The following is a 26,480-nucleotide window of genomic DNA, read 5'->3' on the forward strand; positions in this document are numbered from 1 at the left end:
TCTCCTCTTCTTTTGTGTCTTTTTGGAGGGGTGGTTTTGTTTGTTTCCTTTACATTTGAGGCAGGGTCACACCATGCAGCCTCACCTGGCACTGTATCTCTGGTCCAATCTGGGATTACAGACCCTGCCACCACTTCTGGCTTCATTTTTTGTTAATAAAACACTTGAGGTGGAATGTCTTTTTAAAGAATAGATTTGTTTATTTCATATTTCTGAAGATTTAAGGGTGTGGCTTTGGCAGTTACTCAGTGAGGACACTGTCTTAGCCGGGGTTTCTATTCCTGCACAAGCATCATGATCAAGAAGCAAGTTGGGGAGGAAAGGGTTTATTCAGCTTGCACTTCCACACTGCTGTTCATCACCAGAGGAAGTCAGGACTGGAACTCAAGCAGGTCAGAAAGCAGGAGCTGATGCAGAGGCCATGGAGAGATGTTTCTTACTGGCTTGCTTCCCCTGCTTTCTTATAGAACCCAAGAGCACCAGCCCAAAGGTGGTACCACCAACCATGGGCCCTCCTCTCTTGATCACTAATTGAGAGAATGCCTTACAGCTGGATCTCATGGAGGCACTTCCTCAAGGGAGGCTTCTTTCTCTGTGATAAGTCCAGCCTGTGTCAAGTTGACACACAAACCCAGCCAGTGCAGACACCACTGTTCAATACAGCTGAGAATGTGAGGATAAATCACCTTCCTGAGCAGGAGGCCAATCAAGCAGAAAGGGCCAGTCAGTCGTTCAACGTCCCACTTAGATCCCATGTCTTTGAGGTCTTACCACCTCTTACATCCCCACACCAGGACCAAGCTCCCAACCACACAAATCTTTCTGAGACACACTCAAACCATATCCAAATCCCTTTATTCCTCTAGTCAACTAATTAGAGTATAATTAAGTGCTAACGTGCATAACCCCGAGTTTAATCTAACCTAAGTTATAAGGTCCCAGGGTCATCCTTCAACAGGACTTCACAAACTATTTGAATGGATCAGAGGAGAGAGGCTCCTGAGAAATCACATGCTGAGTCTTTGTCCATATGTGTCAGTGGAAAACATCTGACTGGTTACACTAGTTAATAAAGATCAGTAACTACCCACGGTCAGTAGCTACCCATCTGCTGGAGCAAAGGGCGTGACCCGATTGGTAAAGGGTCCTGAACTTGTTTGTCATACCCTCACTTTCTGGGTCCTTTCAACACATCAAGTTACCCTGTGGTTCCTACAAGTTTCCTTAGAACAAGTCCTATTGTTACATTATAATAAACAAGAGCACAGGCTAGCTCATTTAACCACAGCACAGTTTCCAAGTAGCATCATCAACCCTATTAGGGAACTTTCTAGAAGTGCAGTTCTGTGACCCAACAGGCACTGGTGAAGAGAGGGCCCAGAAAACTGCTTTAGTAAGTCTTCCGGGGGATTCTGACTCCTCCTAATGTTTTGGAACCACCAAGTTCATCCCACACGTGCATGCCTATAATCCCAGCACTTGGGAAAGCTGAGACAGGAAGATGTTCATAAATTAAAGTTTAGCCAGTGATATATAGCAAGATCCTGCCTCAAAATGAAACAAAAGAAATTAAGAAAAGGAGAAAATCATTGTATTCATCAAACATTCTTGCTTCACTTCCTGGCTTTGCTGGAACTCATCAACTCCGTGCTGTAAGCAGACACTAAATCTTGCTCTATTTACACTCAGCGCAGCAGTATTCACACTTATGCAGCTACTGTGAGGAACAAACGAATCCTATGTGAAAATTCCCTGCTCTAATCCTTGGCAATGACTAGGCAATCAGTAAGTTACCCCTCAGCAAGAATTCTCTTTGTCCTTAAAACTTTTTTGACAGGTATGATCTGGTTGGGGAAACCTTGCTAAAGCTGTGTGTCTCTATTCCTTCTTGTCAATCCCAGTGCCACCTCCCTTGTGTCACCTCTTCTTAATCTTTTTGGCTTTCTTTGGGGGAATTTTCACACAGGGTATCACTACTGAGTGTAGTGAGCTCACACTAGCCTGAAATTCACTATGTAGACCAGGTTAACCTTGAACTTGCAGTGATCCTCCTGTCTCTCCTTTCCAGGTGCTGGAATTATGGATGTGTACCGCTTTGCCTAAGCTTTTTGCTTTTAATAGCATAACATTTACCATTTGTCATCTCTCCTTATAAGTGAGAAGGCCAATGGTAGTCACTACACGCCATTGTTGACTAAGCCATCAGCAGGATCCATCTCCCTAATGCTTGTCACCTTTCCCAGCTGAAACCTGGTACACAGGAAACACTACTGCCACCTCTCCTCCTGTCAGTCTTAGAAAACAGCATTCTATTTTTTCCCCTCTGAGAACTTGACTCTTCTAGTTATCATATAAAAGTGAAATCGCACTAAATCGTTCTTTCTGTGTGGTTGGCTTATTTGACTTAGCAGTGTCAAGACTCAACTGTGTTGCATCTCAGTAAGAATATCCTTTCCATGGGGCTGGAGAGATGGCTCAGTGGTTAAGGGTACTGACTGCTCTTCCAGAGGTCCTGAGTTCAAATCCCAGCACCCACATGGTAGTTCACAACCATCTGTAATGGGATCAGATGCCTTCTTCTGATATGTCTGAAGATAGCAACAGTGTAATCATATAAAAATAAATAAATAAGTGAATAATAAAAAATAATATCCTTCCTTTATAGGATATTAGGATATCTAATATTCTGCTTTTTGCCTCAGGTTATAAATGCATCATGTTTTTTGTTCTGCCTTATCTGTTCATGGACACAGAGTCCTTATACTTTGGTGCAATCGTGAGTAGTTTTGCTACAAACACAAGTGTATACATCTTTCTGTGAATCCTTGCCTATGCATTTTAATATGGAGCAAATTTCTGGTAGTCTACTAGCCTTGACACCCCCATCTTTATTAGAGAAGCCACCCTCTCATGTCCCATCTGTAAGACTGTGTGGCCTCCCTGGTAGACAGGAGAACGCTGTAGGATTTTCTTACATCCTTTGAAAATGTCGGAGTGAAGGCCCAGTCTTTCCCTAAGACATTCATTTGCTTCTCTTTCCCTACATCCCATTTGTTTATAGGGCATGGGGTTTTTTCTTTCCTGACCCATCTGCAAAAATGTGAAGTACTCATAGAGAAAATGTTATTTTTTTCCATCCTATGGGTGACAGAGACCTAAGAACAAAGGAGGATTATAGGGCAGACTGTCTGCTCCGATCGCTTAGTTGTCTGCTGCTTGTTTCCAACCAAACACACAGTATCATTAGCTCTGCCCTTGGCTTCAACTTAATCTATTTTGACTAGGAATATTGTCTTCGGAAGCACTACAATTTCCTGAAGAGACTGCAGATCAGCATTCTTGCCTAGAGTCAAACGTGGTCATTAGCTTTCCTCTGCCTGAAGGACATACAAAGGCAGCATATCATTGGGAGCGGCAAGGTTTTATTTTATCTTATTTTTTCTTATTTAGTGTCTGCCTCCAAGATGAACTACAAGGTAAGGTATTTAGATACTGAACGTTTATCAGATGTGCTTAATTTTCCCAATAGGCCCCATAGACAGCAAGAAAAACAAGATAATAGGCTTTAACCAGCAGTTGGAATATTCAGACTTGGAAATTTTCAGCCTGTATAATATACAGAGACAAGGCAGTAAGATAGTACACTCATCTACCACTCAAAAATTCTCTGAGATTAGATGTTTAGTGAAAAAAAAAAGTCATTTCTGTGAGGGCTGCAAACAGAAATGGATTTTACAGCAGCCTTTTTCCAGTCTTTGAGTCTTGTCAGGAGTTGATATACATGTCTCCTCTAGGGGGCAGTGTTTCACAGTGGGGAATGTGGCCTGAATGCTATTTGCTGAGGACCTCAATATACCCTTCACCCCAGGGCTGTGACCTTGAGAAACTAGTAACTATTCCTCCCCACGCTCTCTCTCTCCTTCCTCCCTTCCTCCCTTTCTTTCCCCTGTAAACTCCTGAAAAAGGTTACTTAAAATAAATCCATCAAAATAGACTTATTTGTGTGTTATCAGGACACGTTCTTGAAAAGTAAGTTAGCTAAGAATTACACAAGTTATAAAATCATTTACATTTTATTTAATTTGATTTAAAGTTTCAACTGTGTGGTTCTTCTCAAGGAAAGACAAAATTTTAAAAGTTTTTTGTTAAAATCTCCAACTAAAATACAATATATCTTTGTATCTTTTTTTTTCTTTTTGTTGTTTTTTGGGGTTTAGTTTTGTTTCTATTATTGTTATTCTAGATTTTGTTTGCTTTCTTGTCTCTTTGTGTCTCTCTGTCTCTGTCTTTCTTCTTCTTCTTCTTCTTCTTCTTCTTCTTCTTCTTCTTCTTCTCCTTCTCCTTCTTCTTCTTCTTCTTCTTCTTCTTCTTCTTCCTTCCATCTTTTATTCTGGATTTTAAAAAAATACAGGATTTCATGTAACTCAGATTCATCTCATACTTGCTATGCAGCTAAAGAAGGCCTGGAGCTTCTGATTCCCATCTCCAGTCTGAGTGTTGGGCTTAGTGATTTGTACCACCCCACCAATTCCACCCAGTGCTGGCGATCAAACTCAAACGTGCTAGGCAAGCCATTACCACCTGGGTCCCAGCCCAGCCCCTTGTTTGTTTTGTTCTGAGGCAAGCTTGCACTGTGCAGCCAGGCTGACACTGACATCTCATTACCTCAGATGCCTGAATTTGGGGTTATGGGCATGTGCCACCATAAGGCTTATACAGTGTTCTTTACTTCACACTTGACTCGATTTTTTTTAATAGGGCACATACTGAAAAGCTATTCTGCAACTTCAAGTTTCTAAGCAACTTTCCTGCTCCCTTAATATTGAGCCAGCCTTTCCCTTTAAAGCCTGTCTTTGTTCCCATCATCCTTGGCCTCCATGACGGACAGGGAGACCACTGTCCAGTTCTCAGGTGTTAGTGGCCAATAATCTCAGTGGTCTTTCTGTATTGCTTTCACCAATTCTGTGAAATCCAGAAATTTTGGCAAATCCCCTTGCGTAACGACTGTTTCAGGTTTTCCATTGTCTGAAGCTTATGTTGTACCTGACAACAAACCAATCTATGAGCAACACAGTGACGACTTGCTGGGCAGGGTAGAAAGTGGAGCAAAATGATAAAGATTCAAGTGAGGGGCTGCTTTTGGTGACTAGCCAGCTCATTAGGACACGTTTTGCTCCAGATGCCTCTTGTAAGATGAACAGTCGTAGAGCAAAGTCTCTCTCTCTCCTGAAGTGGTTGAGCCCAGGCCGCGTACTCAGCAGAGAGCTGTGTGAGCAACTCCCTCGCACCTTGGTTCTCATTCACTATTCTAATTCTCTACATAGAAAGACCACGTGTTCACGGAAGTACTGAAGGTCCTAAAGCAGGTGACGATAAACAAGAAAATAGCATCATGTATATTTATACTTACGTACAAATGCGTACCATTAACTCTATATAACCGTAAGTTCGGTGCTCAACACTATAAATATGTTATATATATATTATATATTATATATTATATATTATATATTATATATTATATATTATATATTATATATTATATATTATATATTATATATTATATATTATATATTATATATTATATATTATATATTATATATTATATATTATATATTATATATTATATATTATATATTATATCTTAATTATATATTATATCTTATATCTTATATCTTATATATTATATATTATATATATGCATGATCTGAGCTGAGATTGGTGATGCATGCTTTTAATCCCAGCACTCAGGAAAGTGAAACAAGTAGACCTCTCTGATTCCAAGGCCAACCAAAGTCACATAGCAAGAGTCTGATATGAACTGGAAAAAAAACAGTGTGGGCAAGTCCTGCAAATCTTAAGGATTCTAAAAAGCTCCAAGTGGAATATTTCTATTTGATATGTTCTTATTGCTCCTCTATAATCCAAAAGAAGAAAACTGAGTACCTGCCTCTCTCTCCACATTCTACCAATCCCCACCCCATGCCATCTGTGCTCACGATCAGGGTGAGTGTGCCAAACCTGCTCAGAATACACAGCGTAGAGAACCCTGTTGAACTGGCTTTTTCTAAATGTCTTCAGCCAGGATACCCATTTCCTACTAAGCACCAACTCCCCCTCATTTTGAGGAAGACATCTTGGAGAACATGGCCCTAGATTGTAGCATTCAGATTCTGTTGATTTATCACATGATTCTAAGACAAGGAGAATATAAGATCCTCAGACAGGGAGAATATAAAATGCTCAGACAGGGAGAGTTTAAGGGAAAAAAATTACATTTGTCTTTGATGGCTCCTGAGAGAGACCATAGCTAGGTAAAAGCTGATAAGAAATGGAGTGTGGGATTGGAGAGGGAAGATGAGCTTGGGTTCAGTTTCCTGACAGAAATGAACCTTGGCTTTCTGGTGCCCTAGAGCTGAGGTTCTCAACCTTCCTAACGCCATGACCCTTTAATCTGGGGTGACCCCCACCCCAGTCATAAAGTTATTTCTATTGATTCTTCATAATTGTAATTTTGCAATTGTAATTGTAATTTCTGGTATGAATCATATTGTAAATACCTGATATGCAGACAATCTTAGGGTGGGTGACCCCAAAGGGTCTGGACCCACAGGTTGAGAACCACTGTCTTAGAGGCTCCAGCTTTCTCAGAATTTCAAAGGTCCTAGCTGCAGCGTTCAGAGACAGTGCCCTCAGAGGGAACTTGGTTTCCTACGAAGAAGCAATGTGACTGACAAGAGGCTTCGAAGTTAACATACCACCTGACACTTAGCCAAACTCAGCAAAAGACGGCCCACCACACAGGTCTTTCCCCTCTCACCCAGAGGGCTCCAGGGAGCAGCTGAGGAGAAGCCCCTCAGGCTTTATCTCTCCAGATAAAGCAGGAGGCCACAGCTCACCACCTCTGATGGCTTCTGACAGAAGTTTCTGCGTGGATGATAAGAGTGCTATTTCTGGTGCTCAGCCCTTCAGAGGTCCTGCTGGATGTGGTGTCCTCAGTCGTAGGCAGATTTCTGGGATTTAGCCAGGAGTAAAAGTTTCTCCTGGAAAAACTTCCAAGCTTTTCCCGTTGTCTGCAAACATCTTCACAGCTGCCGACACTGGCTTTGCACATATTATTCTGGCTTATACTTGTTTTTCAGTGCTAGACAGTGAAACCAGGCCCCCTGGAATCTAGACAACAACCGCCCAGTACTAAATAACATTTTTGAAAGCTTTATTTAAGGTGTAACTTATTCACAATAAAATCCACCTTTAGAACTGTGAACAGTCACCATCATGGTTTGGAATGTTTCCATCACCCTTCCCCCACCCCCAACTTTCCTTGAGCTCTTTTTCAGTTAGTCATTGTCGTAGTTAGGGTTTTGCTGCTGTGAACAGAATCCATGACCAAGACAAGTCTTATAAAGGACAATATTTAATTGGGGCTGGCTTAATGGTCCAGAGGTTCAGTCCATTATCATCAAGGCAGGAACATGGCGGCATCCAGGCAGGCATGGTGCAGGAGGAGCTGAGAGTTCTACATCTTCATCTGAAGGCTGCTAGCAGAATGCTGGCTTTCAGGCAGCTAGGATGGGGGGGGGGTGTCTCAAAGCCCACACACACAGTGACACACTCCAACAAGGCCACACTCTACTGGATCAGGGCCACACCTTCTAATAGTGCCACTGCGTAGGCTGAGCATATACAAACTATCACAGTGACTATTCTTAACCACAACTCCCAAAACTATCAGATTGTTCTCCCTGTGGCTTTGTCTCATGTGTGTGTGTGTGTGTGTGTGTGTGTGTATGTGTGTGTGTGTGTAGTCATATGTGCATATATTATATTATATTCTGCATATAAAATTTCATGTTAATGGAGGAATATAGTATAATACAAGATTTTTTTTCTGGCAACCTTCTGCTTACTCTGCTGTTTAAAGCTCCTCGGGGTCATAGGTCAGTCAGTACTCAGCTCCTTTTAATTGGAAGCATTCCTTTTATCTTCATGATCTTTTTTTATCTATGCATCAGTTGTTAGGCAATTGGACTGCTCACTGCTCAGCAGCCTTACAATATAATGGCACTATAAATATATACAAGTCTTTTGTGGACATGTTTTTGTTTCTATTGAGTAATAACCACTAGTAGGATGACTGGGTCACATGGTAATCTATGTTTAACAGTCTATGAACGTCATTATTCCAAGTGGCTGTGTTCTTTTTGCATTCCCACCCGCAGTAAATGAGATTTCCATCTTGCTCCATAGTCTTATCAGCCTTCATCGTCCTCAGTCTCTAGTGCCAGTGTGGGTGTGACGGCATCTCTGTGGTGTGAAGCTGAATTTCCCATCATGCTAAGCATCTGTCTGTTCATGTGCTTTTTGCCTGTATATTTTCCTTGGGGAAGTGTGTATAAAAATACTTTCCTTACTTTAAAATAGTATTAGATTGTTATCTTTTTACTGTGTTGAAAGATATATGTATGTTACCCAGCTCTGAGTCCTTTGTCAGACTCAGATATACCTCACAAAGTAATTTTTTCTCAGTTAATGACTTACTTTTTAATTTTGTCGATTATGCTTTGACAAGCTGATGATTCTAAACGTTATGAAGTCTATTTTTTCACTGTTTTGTATTGTTTTGCTTGATTTGCTTTTGAGAAACAATCACATTCTGTAAGCCCAGGATAAACTAGGATTTACTATGTAGAACAGGCTGGCCTCAGACTTATAGTGATCTTCCTGCATCTGCCTATGTGCTAAAATTATATGTGTGCACCATCACGTGATATCTGACTTCATAAAGCCTTAAAACAAGTGTTTTTTAAAAAGTCTCATGTTTCCGTGTTCTAAATAAGAAATTTAGCACAACTCAACACCACAAGGATTATTCTCACATGTTCTTTAGAATCTTTATGATATCAGCTTTCAGCTTTTGTCCTATGATCTATTTTCAATTGGATTTTCAATGCATTGTGAGGAAAAGTTGAGGCACAAGTTCCACACTGAAGATTCTACTTTTGATCCCCCACGGCTTATCAAAACTCAGTTGGCCATAGAAATGTCTCTTTCTGAACTCTCAACTCTGCCACACTCATCTGCATGTCTATCTTTATGACTACCACATGGCAAGTGATTATAGCTTTTATAGCAAGCCTGAAAATCAGGTACTGCAGGTCCCCACCTTTGTTCTCCAAGTCATCCTCTTGCCTAAGCTGCATTTTAAAGGATTCTTTAGTGTCTGGGAGGTAAAGCAGGTATAATCCTAGGCCAATTTCATATCCCCAAAATGCACCCAGACAAATGCTCCAGACTTCATCTCACGAGGCTGGGTTCTCTCTCTTTGCAGTCACCACTCATTTTCCTATGGAAATGTCAACTCCTGTGAGTGGAGACTACAATGTCCCCCTCATCTCTCAGTCTGAAGCACTATCATGATTCTGGCAGATTGCCAACAGTGGCCTAGTTGAGGAAAGGAGAAACCAGGTCCAAGAGACATTTGGTAACTTATCTCTAACACCAAAGTCAAGATCGGACTGTATCTAGAACTTCGGTTTCTAAATGACTTTATTTTATCTTTCCTCATAACCCAATCTGAGGGCAGTAAACAGGAAAAAAAATAGCAAAGTAGGGGCGGGGAGGAATTGAACTAGGAAGGACTTAGGAGCATTGCTGGAAGAGTCTTTGAAGGGCTCCTATTTTAATACCTCTCAGCCTGGTGCCCGTAGCTTCCAGCCTTGAAACAGCAGCATGCCCATATCTACTCTTCATGTACAATACTTCAGGATGCCAATGATTAACAGACCCCCAAACTGCAGCCTCAGCAGGGAACAATTATTTCTCTTCCTTCCTGACACGGTACTAAGAAAATAAAGGCAAGATGTGCAGGCCAGAACGGATCCAGAGGTCAGAAGACAACAAACCCCAGCAGAACCAGCCATCCAGAAATCACACATAGTGCTTCCAATTCCCAACTACCTCCAGGGACTACCATTCGGCAGAACAAATTGAGGAAAGACCCAAGTCTTTAGAAAAACAAAGTGTCTCTCCGACTGTAGATATTCTTTTGAAATCTGGGAAAGTGGATGTTAGAAAGAAAACAGGATAACCTGGTATGAATTTGAAATGAATAATACCTGGAGAAGATAAGGGATGCACGAATAAAGACAGGTGCCTGCAGCCCCTAACCTCTAATTCGTGTGGCGTGCAATCTTCTTAAACAGTGGTTACAAAATGTAAACGTGCATTTGGAGGAGCTGGCGCTGTCCATAAACCCATCAGCCAAACTCTTCCTTCAAGTAATTACATGTCCCTCCCATCGAAATGAATGGGTGTCACTTACAGATAACTGGAAAAAAATGGTTCCGTGAGCTTACGAGGCACTGTGAAAGTTGACTTATAAACAACAACTAAGGATGATTTCTACCAGAAACAGCCATCAAGCAGGGAAGAATAAAATTGATATTTCAGTAGTCAAGAAAAAACACTTGCTTAGGGTAGATTCCATGAGAGCAACAGGGTAGACATTTTAGAGGTAAACCAAGATGAGACTTGACTCTGCCTTGACTTGTTCCCAAGTCTACAGGTGAGGGGCCTGGCCAGCATCTCTGCATCTGGATCATTCCTTGGTTCCTAGCTTAAGGCCATTTCCTCTGGGTCTGGTTAGGGTTGCCTGTAAAACTCACCACATCTTTCATCGTTTGCTTAACGATTATTTCCAGCTTCAAGAACAAAGGGTGGCGCGTATCTGTTTGTCCTGCCAGGCTCTGGGTGTCTTGCCAGCAGTCTCAGTCCAAATCACTCACTGTGTGATCCTGGAAAAAAAAAATCAGTCTTCTCAGAGCGTCGGTACCCCATCTGAAAGACAGAGACAATGATTTTGTAATCCTTACCTCATAGTGCTTTCTCAAGTATGATTAAGTGAGATCCAGTTGCTAAGTGGCCCAGTGCATATTACGCCTTCAGTAGCAAGTATAATAAAATAGCATCAAATACATAGGGTGGATCATCTACCTTTAAATGAGTGACTAGAGATAACAGTGACATTCTCTGGCTACTAAGATGACAAAACATCACTAGTAACTGTTACCAGGGGCTCTCTTTGGCCCAGGCACCGTGCTGGATGAAGATTAAGCGGTGCCTGGAGATGTGGATACTGAAACATCAACAACAGCCTGACCATTTGGTCTCTCCTCTGTGAGCAGGACCTTATTCATTAGTGGAGTCAGATTGTCAGGACTTGGTGACATGGGAATCACTGGACAAATCAATCTTAGAATAAATGAACAACAGGTTTAAACAATAGAGTATGCAACTATTCAGCTGATGAAGGAAACCGACCAGAGATCAAGAAGGCCCAGGGACTGGCAACAAGGCAGAGCTGTTACCTCCCACAGTCTGGAATGAATAAGTTAGGAGAAGTGGGCACAGTACCCCAGGGTACTGTGAGTCCCAAGGGAGCCAAGTCACCCTCAGCTTGCATGATGAATGAGAATAAAATCATTCCCAAACCATGGCTAAGCAGCAAGAGTCCCTAGACTTGTCGAATTTGATGATTTCTTGTTGCTACTACCTAATGGCTCTACCCAACAAGAAGCTGGAGACTGACGGAGCCCAGAGGATGCTGTCCTGGGTCATGTTTGCCTGAAACAGAAAATATACACAAGGGCTGAAGATGCTCTGTGTGAAAGAACAAACAGATAATGTGAATAGGGGCATAGAACCACTGACAATGACATCTACTGGGTTATTTTAGGAACATCCAAAGGCAATGAACGGTGGATAAACCGAATAATCCCAACAAACTATGGCTACAACTAATGAAAATGCCAACAAGGGGGTCACTGGCGCAAGGTGTCCATCACTCCTCCTTCTCAGCCTTCACCAAGATGTGACAAGCTGTCAGATGCCACACTTGCAAATGATACAGTATTTTTTGTTGAGTTGAATTTAAGAACCTTAGTTGTATCAGTGAATCCAAATCATTTTCTCATCTAATATCATATGATTAAATCTAGGAGCTTCTTTTGTTCATTCAAAGAAGTACCATATCTTCTGGAAGATAGAAGGATCAATAATAATAATAATAATAATAATAATAATAATAATATATTTTATCTTCTTAAAATTTGTATTTACTTTATTTACTCACTTTCTAGTCGTCCCCCATCAGTCCTCCCTCCCATAGTTCTTCATCCAATCCCTCCTCCCTCTTGCTTCCAAGAGAGTGCGCCCTCCCCCAACCAGGTCTTCCCCTCCCTGGAGCTTCAAGTCTCTCAAGGACTAAGCACATCTTCTCACACTACAGCCAGACCAGGTAGACCTCTGCTCTATATGCGCCAGGAGCCTCAGACCAACCCATGTTTGCTCCTGGTGACTCAGTGTCTGGGAGCTCCCTGGGGTCTGCGTTGGTTGAGCCTGCTGGTCTTCCTATTGGGTCGCCCTCCCTTTCAGCTTTTTCAATCCTTCTCCTAATTCAACCACAGGGGTCCCCAACTTCAGTCCAATGGTTGGATGTAAGTATCTGCCTCTGTCTCAGCCAGCTGCTTGTTGGGCCTCTCAGAGGACAGCCATGCCAGGCTTCTGTCTATAAGCACATCACAGCATCAGTAATAATGTCAGGCTTTGGTGCCTGCCCCTCATGAGATGGATCCCAAGTTGGGCCGGTCACTGGACCACCTTTCCTTCAGTCTTTTCTCTATATTTGTCCCTGCAATTATTTTACACAGGAACAATTCTGGGTCAGAAATTTTGACTGTGGGTTAGTCACCCCATCCCTCTACTTGAGGCCCTGTCTATTATCTACTGGAGGTGGATACTTTGAGTTCCGCCTCCCTAATGTTGGGCATTTTGGCTAAGGTCATCCCCAGTGAGTCCTGAGAGTCTCTCACCTCCCAGGTCTCTGGTATTTTGTAGAGGGGCCTTCTCCCACTCCCCCCAAATATTTTTTTAAAAAATAAATTTAACAAAATTGTCTAATTTAGCTTCATTGTTATTTTGAAACTAGAACACATTGGTAGCCCAGGCTTGCCTCAAACTCGCTATGCAGCGGAGGGTGACTTTAAACTCCAAATTCTGCTGTCTCTATTTCCCAAATGCCGAAGCTACAAAGGCACAGCAACATGCCCAGCCATCCGAACCATTCTGAAGTTTACAGTGTGGTGGTGTGGCCACTCCTGCGCAAGCAGCGCCAGTATCAAGCTCCTTAAACTGTCTGCCATCCTCCATGGAAACAGTAAACAATAGCTCTCCATGTCTTCCTTCCGCAAGCCCTCACACCACCGTTCTGATTCCTTTCTGTATGGAGTCAATTATTCCAGGCACCTCATAGACGTGGGATTGCATAGGACTTGTCTTTGTGGCTGGCTTGTTTCACTTAGCAGAGTGTTCCCACGGAACATTCATTCATGCTGCAGCCTGTGCTGGTTTCTTTCCTTTCAAAGTCTGAATGCATTCTACTGAGTGCACACACCCACACTGTTTATCTATTCAAGAGTCAGTTATGTCACTCGAAGTCTGTTATGAATAGTGCTGGTCAAAACACAGGTGTGCAAATACTCATTTAGGTCTCAGCTTTCAATTCCTGGGGACATATACCCAGAAGAGAAACCGCTGAGTTCTGTAGTAATTACCTTTATTTATTTTGGGAAACTATTGTGATATGACTACATTTTACATTCCTTCCTATCAGCACTGTGCATGGGTTTCGTTGGCCCCAAACTACCACCTTTACTTTCTGGGGTTTTTGTTGTTTGCTTCTGTTTAGAGTCAGTGTGTGTCTGTCTCTCTCTCTCTCTCTCTCTCTGTGTGTGTGTGTGTGTGTGTGTGTGTGTGTGTGTGTGTGTGTGTGCGTGTGAAAGACAGAGAGAGAAAGAGACAGAGAGACAGAGAGCACATTGGTATTTTGTGGTTTTGATCTGTGTTTCCTTAATGTTTAGTGCTGTCAAGCATGATTTGAGTGACTTTTGGTCTTCTGCACATTGTGGGTTTGAGTTCTTTGCCAATTTTAATATCAGGCTGTTAAACATCACCATGGAATTCTGGGCACTATTCACACAGTCTTTCATCTACCCACATTACAAGTCTTTCTCTTGGCAACTTGAAGATGACCCCCCCCCCCCCCCGCTTCACTTTTCCTTGCTATTGTAGCCAACTGAGAAGCACCAACAAGGGAGCAGAGGAAAGACACTTTTAGTGCTTAATTGGCAACCCAAAACATTTTTATATCTTTTGTGTGTGTATTATGTAACTATATGTCATGTGGGCGAGGTGGGGCCTGAGGAAGCCATAAGCAGATGGAGGAACCCCTGGAGCTGGAGTTACCACCATCGTGAGCTGCCTGACATGGGTGTTGGGAACTAATTTGGATCTTCTGGAAGGATAGTAAGTTTTCTTAACCCCCGAGACATCTTTCCAGTCCCTTAAAACATTTTTTAGAAGAAATAATTGAATTCTGATCAAATTTATTGGATTTTCATAACTAAAAAGTCCTGAGAGAAGCATCCTGGCTTCAGATGTAGACAACTCTAGCTCTTCTGTTCTTAGCAAAACTGCGACCCTTTTAAGGAGAAGATGATCAGCTCAGACTCTGACTGTGGTTCCCATATTATGAAAGAAAATGGTGTCCCTCCACTCATGTTAACCTGTCACCCCACCAGCAAGTGGCTGGTGAGAGACAGACTCATGTTCCCTCGGAGTTACCAGGAAAGGCCCAGCATGTTATTTCCTATTAGAACTGAGTAAAGCCTGGCTACGGTGCTGTGTCACTGCATTCTTAGCACTTGGGAGGTCAAGCCACAAGGATCATAAGTTCAAGGCTAGCCTAGACTCAAGGCCAGCCTAGGCAACACACTTCTGAAACATTGAGACACTCTCTTAGACAGAAATGATAATTCCTTCACAGTATCGTTAAACCCAATGGCTAAGAAAACATCTCCAGGCGGATTTGAAGTGTTCTACGTGAGAGGCAGACATTGCTTTGGTAGGTGAGTGTTGTCAATATTGACACTTGTGGTTTATTTATTTATTTATTTATTCCTTGTAACTTGCTCCAGTTTATGGGTGGAGGAGAAATTGCTTGGGTTGGTGGTGCATTACTCAGGGGCTGTATACTGAGTTCCCTTTCTCATAACAAGTATGGGGCCAGTGGGCTAGAAAGAGAAGACCATAGAAATAATTATGTTTAAGGAAAACAAATAGATATGGATGATTGTTCAATGCAATATTTCAAAGTAAATAAAGCAATTAATTAATCACTCAATTTCTGCCTATCTTATAAAAATAGAAATGTGATAGAACATGAGAATGAAAGAGCAAGTTTGTATCCTGAACCCTGTCTGTCCCCTGTGACCTCAGACAGGGACTTGTCCTGGATACTTGATTGATGGTAAGTATGCAGGAGACAGTAAGCATGGACTACACTGAAGAGTCGAATGGGGTATTTGCATTTGCAGGTGATGTGAGGGGAAAGTAAGAATGGTGTTATTCTAGGGATAGCTGTGAGTCTTCCTTCCATTATCAGCAGCAAGAAATTGCTTGCATTATACTTCATGGTGTGATACGTCAACCGAGACATGGGAAACTGATCCTGAGTAGTGGCTCTCTGGATGTGTTGATTGAAGACATCCTAGGCAGGACAAGAGGTCCTATGTCCACAGATTTCACCCAACTCCACCCTCTAAGTTAAAAATCCATTCATGGGCTGCAAAAGCAAATAGCAAAAACTATTACCTAAACCAGATAAGGAGGATAACAATGAACCATGACCAACTCCAGACAATATCTATGATGTATAGATCTGAGTGATTGATATGAGTATAGATATGAGTGATGTAGTGTGAGCATATAGATATGAGTGCATGGACGTGTGATAATAAAAGGAGTATGTCCTAAATATGATGGGATGTACAATTGTGTGCTGGTGGGTATACCTATATAGTGGTTTTGAAGTTGACAAGCATTGCATATAAGCAACCTATCTTAGTGGTTGTCATACTTTTCTTTTAATTAATTAATTACATCCTGACTGCAGTTTCCCCTCCCTCCTCTCCTCCTAGTCTCTCCCTTTCCCCACTCCCCTCTCTCCCCAACCCTATCCATTCCTCCATTTCCCTTCAGAAAGGAGCAGGCATCCACGGATATCATTAGTTGTAAAAAAATGACTACTAAATATTCTATATGTATTAATTAATGCTGTAAATTAATACAGTGACTCTTATTTCTTAACTAGCTAGTTCCCCAAACAATTACACAAAGGCCTTTTAAAAGCTTTTAAAAGTTTGGGCCTTAGCTGGGCAAACTCTACGAGTTCATCTAAGTTAACATTTGTACCTAGGCCCCATCCAGCCACGTGGCTAGCTATACCTTCCACGCCGGTAGTCACCTCTACCGCCTCCTCTCATGTCTTCTGGCAAAAGGCTCTTCCTTGTTCTCTTCCCAAAGTTCCTTTCTCTTTTGCAGGAAGTCCCACCTTCTACTTCCTGTCCAGCTAACTGTCCATCAGATTTTTATTAAAGCCAATCAGAGAATGCCTTAGGGAGGTAAGGAAGGACAGAGACACAAATTCACACAGCTTACCCCAACAATTAGTTACTTCTCTATTGCCATAAACAAGGAACTAGGACCAAGACAACTTATATGTTAAAAAGCATTGAATCTGGAGCATCCTTAGAGTTTAGAGGGTTAATTTCTGACCATCATGGTAGGAAGCACAGCTGCAGGCAGGTCCTGAAGAAGTAGCTAAAAGTCTACAAGAGATACACAAGAGTGATAAAAAGAAGGAGAACCTGGAACATGACCCTGTCTTTAAAAAAATTAAAGGGGCAGATCCTAAGAAACAATACCCAGGATTGTACTCCAGCCCTCCCCCCCCCACACACACACCATAATGAAATGGGGAAATTAAAAGCAGAACTCGAAGGAGCTTACAATCTAGTAGTAGTAGAGCATAATAAGTACTGAGAGAGATCAAATATCTGAGATCAAAGCCATGTGCATGACTGACAAAGAACACAGTGTTCTTCCAACACTGTAGTCTTGAGATTTTCCTTACTGTAACGAAAGCCCAGTGACTTTTCAGAGTTGCCCATTAACAATACACCACAATAAGTACCATAGCCTGAGCTCTCCTCTCATCTGCCCGCAATGCAGATACGCACAGACCGTAACTCTACAATCTGTTCTTGCTTCAAGAGTCTGTGTGCCAGTAAAATAAAGTTCACTAAAGTAGCTGTAAAATGCTGCACTATGCAAATCAACTCAACCATTTAAGTCTTTGACACTGGGCTGCAAAAAATAGCTGCCCATAAAAGAGAATCAGATGCAGTGAATAATTCACATGCCCTTGTGTGGGCGGGAGCTGGGTACTGTTTGCTTTGACGCGGTGAAACCCAGAGTTGGAATACAGACTTCTGCAGAGAATCTAAGCCTGAACACTTTCAAGGCATTGACAGTTGCAGAGCTGAAGTGAATGGAGGTTCTGGTCACGGAGCCATAACACTGAAGGGCACTGGGAGTTACCATAGTTTCTGATGACTTTGTTTTCTCCTTACCCCCAAAGTGCTCGTCCTGTGCATTTAACCTTGACACCTATGAAGTCATGCATTTCCAGAGAACCTGGAGGACTGCAGGCACCAAAGAAAGAGGGTGGAGGTGTGCAACTGAGAATATTAACTATAAATGTTGTATTCTGAGATGTTCTAACACACTGGGGGTGGGGAGTCTTCCAAACATGCTCTTTCAATTGCTCGTAACTTGCACTGATGACAGTCAGTGAAAATTGCAGTGAGCATTGATTTGCTGACTGCCCAGCTCTCTGCCCAGTCTTGTAAAGTTATCCTTCACTGAACCCTCACAGTAAAGCTAGGAACGTGACTACCATTATTACCCCATAACAGAGGTGAAAGACAATGATCCAAGGTCACCCTACTGTCCTCAGACTTGACAAAGTCCACACTCCACTCTCTAAGCCCTTGCTCTGGTCCATCTGTCAAGGCTGAGTGAGGCAATGCCTGTCTCATGACACAGGATTCAAGAACACCACAGTTCCCCTGGCAAATAATGTGTCCATCTGAAAACCTCAACTTCTGATTGGCACCTCCTATTTGCTGGCAGATAGAGCCATGTTCTTACAAACCAGACATACTTTCGGTAGGTTTTTAGACAGTTCAGATCCAAAACACATTGGGAAATAGGCAATCCTCTTGGACTCCAGTGACTGCTTTTCCTAGAATTCAGTGTCTTCTGTTAATGATCCAGGTCACTCTATCTTCAATATTACCAGGTCATTCTGTCTTCAGTATTCTCTATGGTCAGTGTTTTGGACTAAATTATTTCTCTCTGTTTCTAAACACATCAGAATTCCCATTCTGTCTTGTTTGGAAATCTGTCAAGAGCTTCGTTCCATCGGACTTGCTTCTCATTCCAGCTGTACAGTTGTATAAGATATGGATGGCCTTGAGGCCTGATTTCCTCTTCTGTAAGGTGGCAATCATTAGCTCTGACTTTCTCAGCTCTCTCTCTCTCTCTCTCCCTCTCTCTCTCTCCTCTCTCTCTCTCTCTCTCTCTCTCTCTCTCTCTCGTGTGTGTGTGTGTGTGTGTGTGTGTGTGTGTGTGTATGTGTGTGTGTGTGTGTGTGTGTGTGTGTGTGTGTGTGTGTGTAATCATGTTTCTTCTTTAGATGCTGGAGCAGAGCCTTGAGTGTCATCATCCAGAATGTGACCCAATGTCCCCCACTCCCTTTGAGGCACCACACCATTGACTGGGTGCTTACCGATAGGCTGGAGTACTGACCATCTGGGATGATAACAATTCTTCCACTTCCTCTTCCCTAGCACTAGATTAATAAATCCACACCACCATACTTGAAACCTTAATGTGGATTCTGGATCAAGCTTCATTCCTCTTGCCCACAAGGCAAGAGATTTATAAAGCACACCTCCCCCTCCCATCCTTCAGTTGATTTTTTTTAACAAGAAGATTAAGTCCAGTGTGTTATGCTAAGGCCAACCCTTAACATGAATAATGTGTTATAATAATTATTTAGCCATGAGAAATGGCTCTCTGATTTCCACTTATGCCATTTGGAAATGAAGTATTACAAGCATACGGAGCTACAGTAGAGACAAGTATATTATGACCTCCTTCCAAAATCAGCTTGATAAACCAGCCATAAAAGTTAACACTGGCCTAGCCCATCTGAGAATTCAAGAGATACATGGGAAGGCTACTTCTGATAGAATAAATGAAATTTAAGTAAATCTGGTAAAGAAATGGAAGGAATACAGTCCACAGTTTCTCCAAAGAGTTGAAAAAGAAGACCTCCGTAAAAATGAGATGAGGAGGAGAAGAAAGTCAAGGCTCAGTGCTGTCCTCAAGTTCCTCCTTCCCCTTTTGGGCCAGTTGGCCCTGGATGTCAGTTTCACCCCAGTAAGAACAGAGTTGGTCCAGATGATCTCAGAGACCTCTTGCTGTTGAGCCACTCTACAAGTCAATGACACCATTGTCCCTCCCCTTGTCCTCTGGAGATATTGTTGCCACAATAATTAGCATTGCCCCCAAGTAACATCACGTAGCAAAGTCCAGTCACGCACAGGAATTCTAGGCAGTGTGAGTGTGAATTCTAATCCCGCTTTGTTCTTACTGTCCTTGAATAACCTTGGGCAGGGCACCTAGCTTCAGCTAATTCCCTCTGATACCTCGTGCCACAGAAAGCTCATGGCTCTGTTAACTGATTTCTAACTACCCTCCAAATGCCCTTACGGGTGCCACCTACAGAAATTCGTAAAATTAGCCTTTTTCCCTGAATAATTCTCAGTTACAGTGTGTGTTTTCCCTTCAAGCTTGGAAGCACTCTTTTTTTTTCCTCCCTTTTCAAATTATAACCACTCTTTAAGGAAGTCTAAATTTAAGTGAAGGTTTAAATAGCCATCATATTTCCAGCAAAGTCAAGGGTTGGAAGGAAGGCTGATTCTGTATGATGGAACTCTTTGATGTTACTTGGGGACAATGCTAATTATTGTGGCAACAATATGTTCAGAGGACAAGGGAGCCACCATACTTTCATTAGTCTGTAACAAAAAATGGAAACTGTATTTCACCAAATATTTTTGAGTAGATGTATTTTCTAATCACAGTGACACTATAAATCCTGCCAGGATTTATCAAAAAAGATTAACATTTCTATTAATTAATAATAAAGCAAAAATAGTGTAAATAGTATGTGTTTGGCATTATGATAAGGGATTTACATAGCATGGCTATTAATCCTCAAATCAAGTGGCTTACACATGTAACTATTGGCCAATGAGTGGCTTCCTTTCTGCCATTGATTGACTGATTAGTATCCTATGGTGGCTTGAATGAGAAATGTCCTCCCATAGGCCCTGTACTTAAATATATGGTTTCCAGTTGAGAACCCTATTTGGGGAAGTTGTGGAACTTTTAGGAGATGGAGCCTTGCTGTAAGATGTGTGTCAATAGGAGAGAGCATAGAGAGTTTACATTCTCTTCTTCACCTCTCTCTCTCTCTCTCTCTCTCTCTCTCTCTCTCTCTGTCTATGTCTCTGTCTCTCTCTGTCTCTCTGTCTGTCTCTATCTGTCTCTCTGTCTGTCTCTGTCTCTCTGTATCTCTCTCTCTCTCTCTGCTTGCCTTTGATAAGTTCAGCATCTGCTCCTGCCATGATGCTTCCTAATGGCTGCCGTGCCTCCCTGCTAAGAAGGACTCTAATCCCTCTGGAATCATTAGCCCACATAAACCACATAAACATGCTTGGATATGTTTCCTTGGCCATGGAGTATTATCACAGCCACAGAAAAATAACTGATGTGCAGCTCAACAACATGAAGGGGAATTCATCCTCTAACCCTGTCATCCCCAGAGCCCAAGGTCACATCCTCTCCATTTGAGCTTGCCTAGTGGATGTGATGACTCCAGGTGTACACAGACATTCCAACAGCCAGCAAAGTAGACCTCCCTGTAGATGTCCTTTCCTACAGCTTAAGAAATGCTGACCCCCAAAAGTCCCCCTTCAGGTTCTCCTGCACATCTTCTGTCGAGGATCAAATCCAGTGTGGATCTATAAGTTAGTCCAGGAGAATGAGATGACAAGTATGATACCCTAAGTGGCCTCTGTCTCACCTTCCCTTGCCGTGTGGAATTTAAGCACCCCAGCAAAACAAAACTGGTTTCCACTGGATGTTCCAGCTGTGCTAGGAAATGGCAGCTGGGTAGGTAACCAAACCATGTCATCATTTTAATAAAGAAGCCTGAAGAATTAATTACCCTAATCTAGAAGAGACTGCAACCCAGAGGTGTTAAATAAGTTGCTGCTGTGCCACAGCTGAAAGTTGGAAAGGTCTATATTAATAACCATCAAATAGACAGTCCTGAAATGCCAGTTTGTGTAAGAAGCATTATAGAGTTTCATTAAAAAGTAGATTATCATACTCTGCATCCAGAGATTCTGATTCAATAGCCTCCCCTTTCTCTCTTCTCATTTCTTCTCTTCAGATGGGGTCCCATGTCATCTTGAACTCCTGATCCTTCCTCCCAAATACCTCCTCCTCCCAAATACCAAAATTACAGGTGCACAACACCTTTATTTCTTTTTAATAATCTTACTTATTTTAGACAAAAGTAGCCTATAAACTGTATTATAACCAAAGATCAGACTGAATATCATTTGGATAGAAGTCCGATTTAAAATAAAATGGAGCTAATTTTCTGGGAGTCCCAGAATCAGTGTCTGTAAAAGCAAGGTATCATTCTAAGCATCCCTAAGGAACCATCCCATCCCAGTCCCTCTGTAGCTTGTAGACATTAGCCCCATCCATTGCCCACAGGGTGCTCCCTAACAGAAGAGGGATAAAGACAGCATGTTCAAATGAAGAGAATGAGTTCAAGAGAAACTTTACAGATTTCTTAGGCAACCACAGAAGAATATGAGAAGATTGATGGTAGAAGATAGTAAACTGTTTGGAGTAGGGAAGGAATCTATAAGCCTCCAAATATTGATGGGTGTCATGGGCACTGGATGCTCATAATTAGCACCCATGTCCAGAAGCTAATCAGGGGCTCACTTTACTGTATCACAGCTGAGAACAGACTAATCATGGACACCATCCAGCCACGTGAGACTCTCAGTCTCACAAAGCATTCTGCATCTACTCAAGCAGAGTTGGGTGGACCCCATGTTTGTCCTCAATGCTACATCAGGGTACCCTGTAAGAAATGAAGAATTGTGCAGATGTCTCTTAAGATCTGGTGAGATCCTCCTCAGTGGCATGCTCTGCAAACAAATGAGTTCATTTGTCACTCCTGCTGTTTCTACTGAACAAATACTATTTCACGCATTTGGTCTCCATTCTCCCAGATCAGTGGGACATGTCTGTCTCTTCGTGTCCTCACAGCATCTAACTCTAAACCATGATCATCCCAGGCATTTAGTATACACTTGGAAAATTAAAAGGAATGATCTAGAACAGTGAGTAAGCACATTAAGATGACAACATTGCCCAAGACAGGGGTGACTTTTGGGACATTTGTTCTGTTTTTATCACCCTTTTAAAAAGCACCTTTCGAAATCACATTTGTCACAGAATACTCTCATGGCCCTTTGCACTCAAACTTTGTGGCCAAACTATTTCTCAATGCACATGTCTTTCCCTCACTGTTCACCTTACTCACGGACCCTAACGAATCATGTAGGCTTGAGCGTACATAGTACTACCCTATGCAAGTACCCATGGTACTGCTATTCTTTTGTCTTGGGTAGAAGAGGAGCCCCAGATAAAAGTCAGGGACAAAGTGGTGGTTGAAAGGGGAGGCAGGGGGACGTTTCCTAGAAACTTGTCTCCTATAGCCTACTAAACTCTTACGTTGACAAAGACTGGCAAATCATTAACACATGAGATAAAGGATTTCTTTCTTTTCCCCTTCTTGTTTCTAATTTCTTTCTTAAGATGTTTGTACATTTATCCATTTACCCTGTGGGTGTGACACACACATACATGCTCAGTGACACCCATGTGGAGGTCAGAGGACTGCTTGCAACATGATCTCTCCTTCCACCACGTAGGGCTTGAGGCTGAAACTCAAATCTTTCGGCTTGTCCAAAAGTGTCTAAAGGAACCTAACGTGCCAGCCCATCGTTACTTTTGTTTTAAAGCTCTACCATCTTGTATTGCTAAGGCCTTTCAGAGAGAGCTACAGCTGTCCCCTCGTCCTTGTCAACCTTGATGCTTTCTGCCACCTTGTTTCTCCCTGGGCATAAACACCAGCCGCTCTGCCCCGGATTCCCATCTGGCATAGCATCCTGGTTCAATCATTCCCACACCATGGAATGACAACTCTCTATCTCGCCACATGGCCAAAGACATATAAGTCCTAACTTCTCTTCATTTCAAAAGTAAAACCCAGAAAGCCAACTGCAGTTCTTTTTCTAAACGTGAGTAGAAGTATTATTTAACAAAGATTGCTCCCCACACATTCCCTTGCTGGGTATCCAACAGTCTGGAAATGACACAAATATTCTGTAGGAACAGATCGTCATTCAAAGAGACACGAACAGTTATACTTGAGCAAATGACAGCAAAACAAAAATCTTCCCATGTTCTCACTATGTTAGAACTTTAACAGGAATTCCATATTACTGAAAATAAATAACTTTGGTTTAAAGTTTATTTATTCAAATAGAACAAGTTTTCAAAATGTGTCATCTTTGATTTCACAATTTCACTCCCAAGAATTTATCTCTAATAATCAGAAAAAAACAGTACCACTATACCTACTTGAAATCTTATTGTAACTTTATGTTTTATAATGCAAATTATCAAACATATGCGCATGTAAGAAAACACTCAGCCTCCAGGTGCCCAAATCTCTCTTGCTGTCAACATTTCCCCCAGTTCCTTCTCAGTTTAGTTTCTGTTTCTTTATTACCTTTCTGTTTTCACTAGCATAGCTTAAAATAAATGTCAGTTTGGCAGTCAACTCAATAGAGACTTCAATTTAAACCTTTGGAGGGGAGAAGATTTTTTTTCTGCTTCTATTCAGGTTTATGGTGAAATTCAGTAACGATTTTTCAAATTAGTACTACACAAATTTCATTATTTTATACCTCCAAGTAAGCAACAATTGTTTTGTGTGGGTGTGTGAGGTGTGCATCTTGTACCTGGAAGCCAGAAGAAAGTACAGAGTGTTCTGATTTCCTATTCTCTACCCGGTTCCTCTGACACAGAATGTATAGCTAAATCTCCTGCTGGCCAGTGGACTCAGAGACCTCGCTAGCCCCGTCCTCCACCACGCTACGGCAGGTGCTGAGGACCTGAACTCGGGTCTTCATGCTTCTGCAACAAGAGCTCTTATTGGTTGAGTCACCTCCCCAGGACAACGACAATTTAATACCATCTAAATACACATTCACCTGTAACACAGAGTGCTGTAAGTGTCTTCTTACAATTCGCTCCAACACAGATCCGAAAGTTCTACAGGACAGATTCCTTACTATTTCTTTTTCTTTTCAACTAATATGTATCTGTCTCTATAATATGTGGTCATTTCTTACCTTTGTGTTATTTCATTTATCAACCGAAGGGATCAAGGCTTGTAATGTCATAGATATTATTTATGATTTGGATTTGGTCAGTTATGATGGCTCAAGTCATTCAATGTCCCTTCTGTCCTGTAAACGAGTAGTTAGGGCTAAATGTCTCAGATGAGTTCGGGATCTTGTTCTATTCTGATTACTAATGCTCACAGGGCTCTGTGTCTTTCCTATTACATCAGACGAGAAAGGGCGTTAGATCTGTTCACACCACTATTAATGACATTTCCACTGATTAATGGATTTGGATTTTCTTAGCCTAACCCTTTGTTTTAGTTTTCTGTTGCTGTGACAGACTCCATGACCTTACTTGTAGAAGATTTCCTCCTCAAGTTACTTTAGGTTATGCTATGTTATCACAGCATCAGAAACCCTAAGACAGGAGTCTTTTGGATTCACTTGCTATCTACATGGCTGCTACTCATTCTTCCCCTTTCTCTTCTCTGATGTTTTAGTCTCATTATTTCTGACTTATCAGATTGTATAACACACAGCTCCTGTACATATGGTGCATCTTTGTTTCTCTCCTCCACATACAACCAAATAATCTCAGCGCTTACCACCAAAGCCTGTGCTCCTGGTCCAGCTCCTCCCAGCCAGGCACACTCAGTGTTCAATGGGTCTCTCAGAAAGGATTATGATTGCATTCATTCTGAATCCCTGCATGATTAAAACTGCTTGCCTTGACATCCGTAGGATGACTCAAACAGCACCCTCTTGTTTTTAAAGACAAGACTGGAAACAAAATAAACAACAGGCCAGGACTCCTTAAAGAAATAAACTAAGGTCACGTAAGTAATAGAACCCCAAAAAGTGTCTTCTTACAATAAGCACTATAAAGCTACAACCACTGCACTATAAAGTAGAAAATGTCCTATTATCTTGCAGTGGTAAGCATGTTTGTAAAGTGTAAGACTGCTATGACAGTAAGTACTCTGAGGTTAGGAAAAGCAGGTTGAAATATGCATAAAACATTTGGTGGTGATTTTTCTCTAGTTATAGTTCATCTTTACTTTATTTTTTGTGCTTCTCCATCTTTGCAAATTGCAGCATTTGTTAGAAAGAATACAGCTATTTATAGCAAGATATGATCTGAAGTCTTCAGGTTTTGTTTTAGTGTACCATTTTTTTTAAATCAATGCCATAAGACATAAAAACAGATAAATATTTAATATATGAATTTTTCAAACAGCAAAAAAAAGAATAAAGTTATGTGCTGTCCTGCCAATACCAGGACATCCAAGAAGATAGAAGGTACTCATTTAAGAATAACCATTGTTAGTAAGAACTCCCATGAGGATAACCTTGGACCACTCTATGGTGGTTTGAACATGCTTGGCCCATGGGAAGGGGCACTATTAGGAGGTGTGGCCTTGTGAGAGTAGGTGTGTTCTTGTTGGAGGAAGTGTGTCACTGTGGGGGTGGGCTTTGAGGTCCTGTGCTTAAACTCTGCCCAGTAGGGAAGAGAGTCCCCTCCTACCTGCCTGTAGAACACAGTCTCCTCCTGGCTGCATTCAGATTAAGACACAGAACTCTCAGTTCCTTCTCTAGCACCATGTCTGCCTACAGGCTGCCATGCTTCCCACCACGATGATAGTGGACTGAAATTGTAAGGCAGCCCCAATTAAATGTTTGCCTTTATCAGAATTGCTGTAATCACGGTGTCTCTTCCCAGGAATGAAAGCCTAACTAAGACACACTCCTTCCATTCCACAGCTAAAGTTAAGACTTGGAGAAAGACAGTCACTGCCACTTAAATTCACATGGAGTGTCAAGCCATAGCAAGAGTGGAGGAGACAAAAGGATGGCTTTTGATGGAGAATGACAGCAGGACTCAGGCATCCCAGACCCGATGCTTTTCCTCTGGTTTCCATTTGGCCAATTTCCCATTTCCCC

At 41.9% G+C, this 26,480-nt stretch overlaps 1 long non-coding RNA gene across 1 annotated transcript; it reads right to left on the reverse strand.

Moving 5' to 3' along the window:
* Positions 1-4,306: 4,306 nt before the first annotated feature.
* On the reverse strand, positions 4,307-16,415 carry LOC127670745 (uncharacterized). The gene is made up of 3 exons (XR_007974606.1): positions 16,345-16,415; positions 10,668-10,839; positions 4,307-4,390 (listed from the first exon to the last, which is right to left on the reverse strand). It is a non-coding gene; the product is annotated as an uncharacterized LOC127670745 (long non-coding RNA).
* Positions 16,416-26,480: the final 10,065 nt, after the last annotated feature.

Source organism: Apodemus sylvaticus, chromosome 20 (genome assembly GCF_947179515.1).
Source record: "Apodemus sylvaticus chromosome 20, mApoSyl1.1, whole genome shotgun sequence".
In the NCBI taxonomy this organism is placed as follows: Eukaryota; Metazoa; Chordata; class Mammalia; order Rodentia; family Muridae; genus Apodemus; species Apodemus sylvaticus.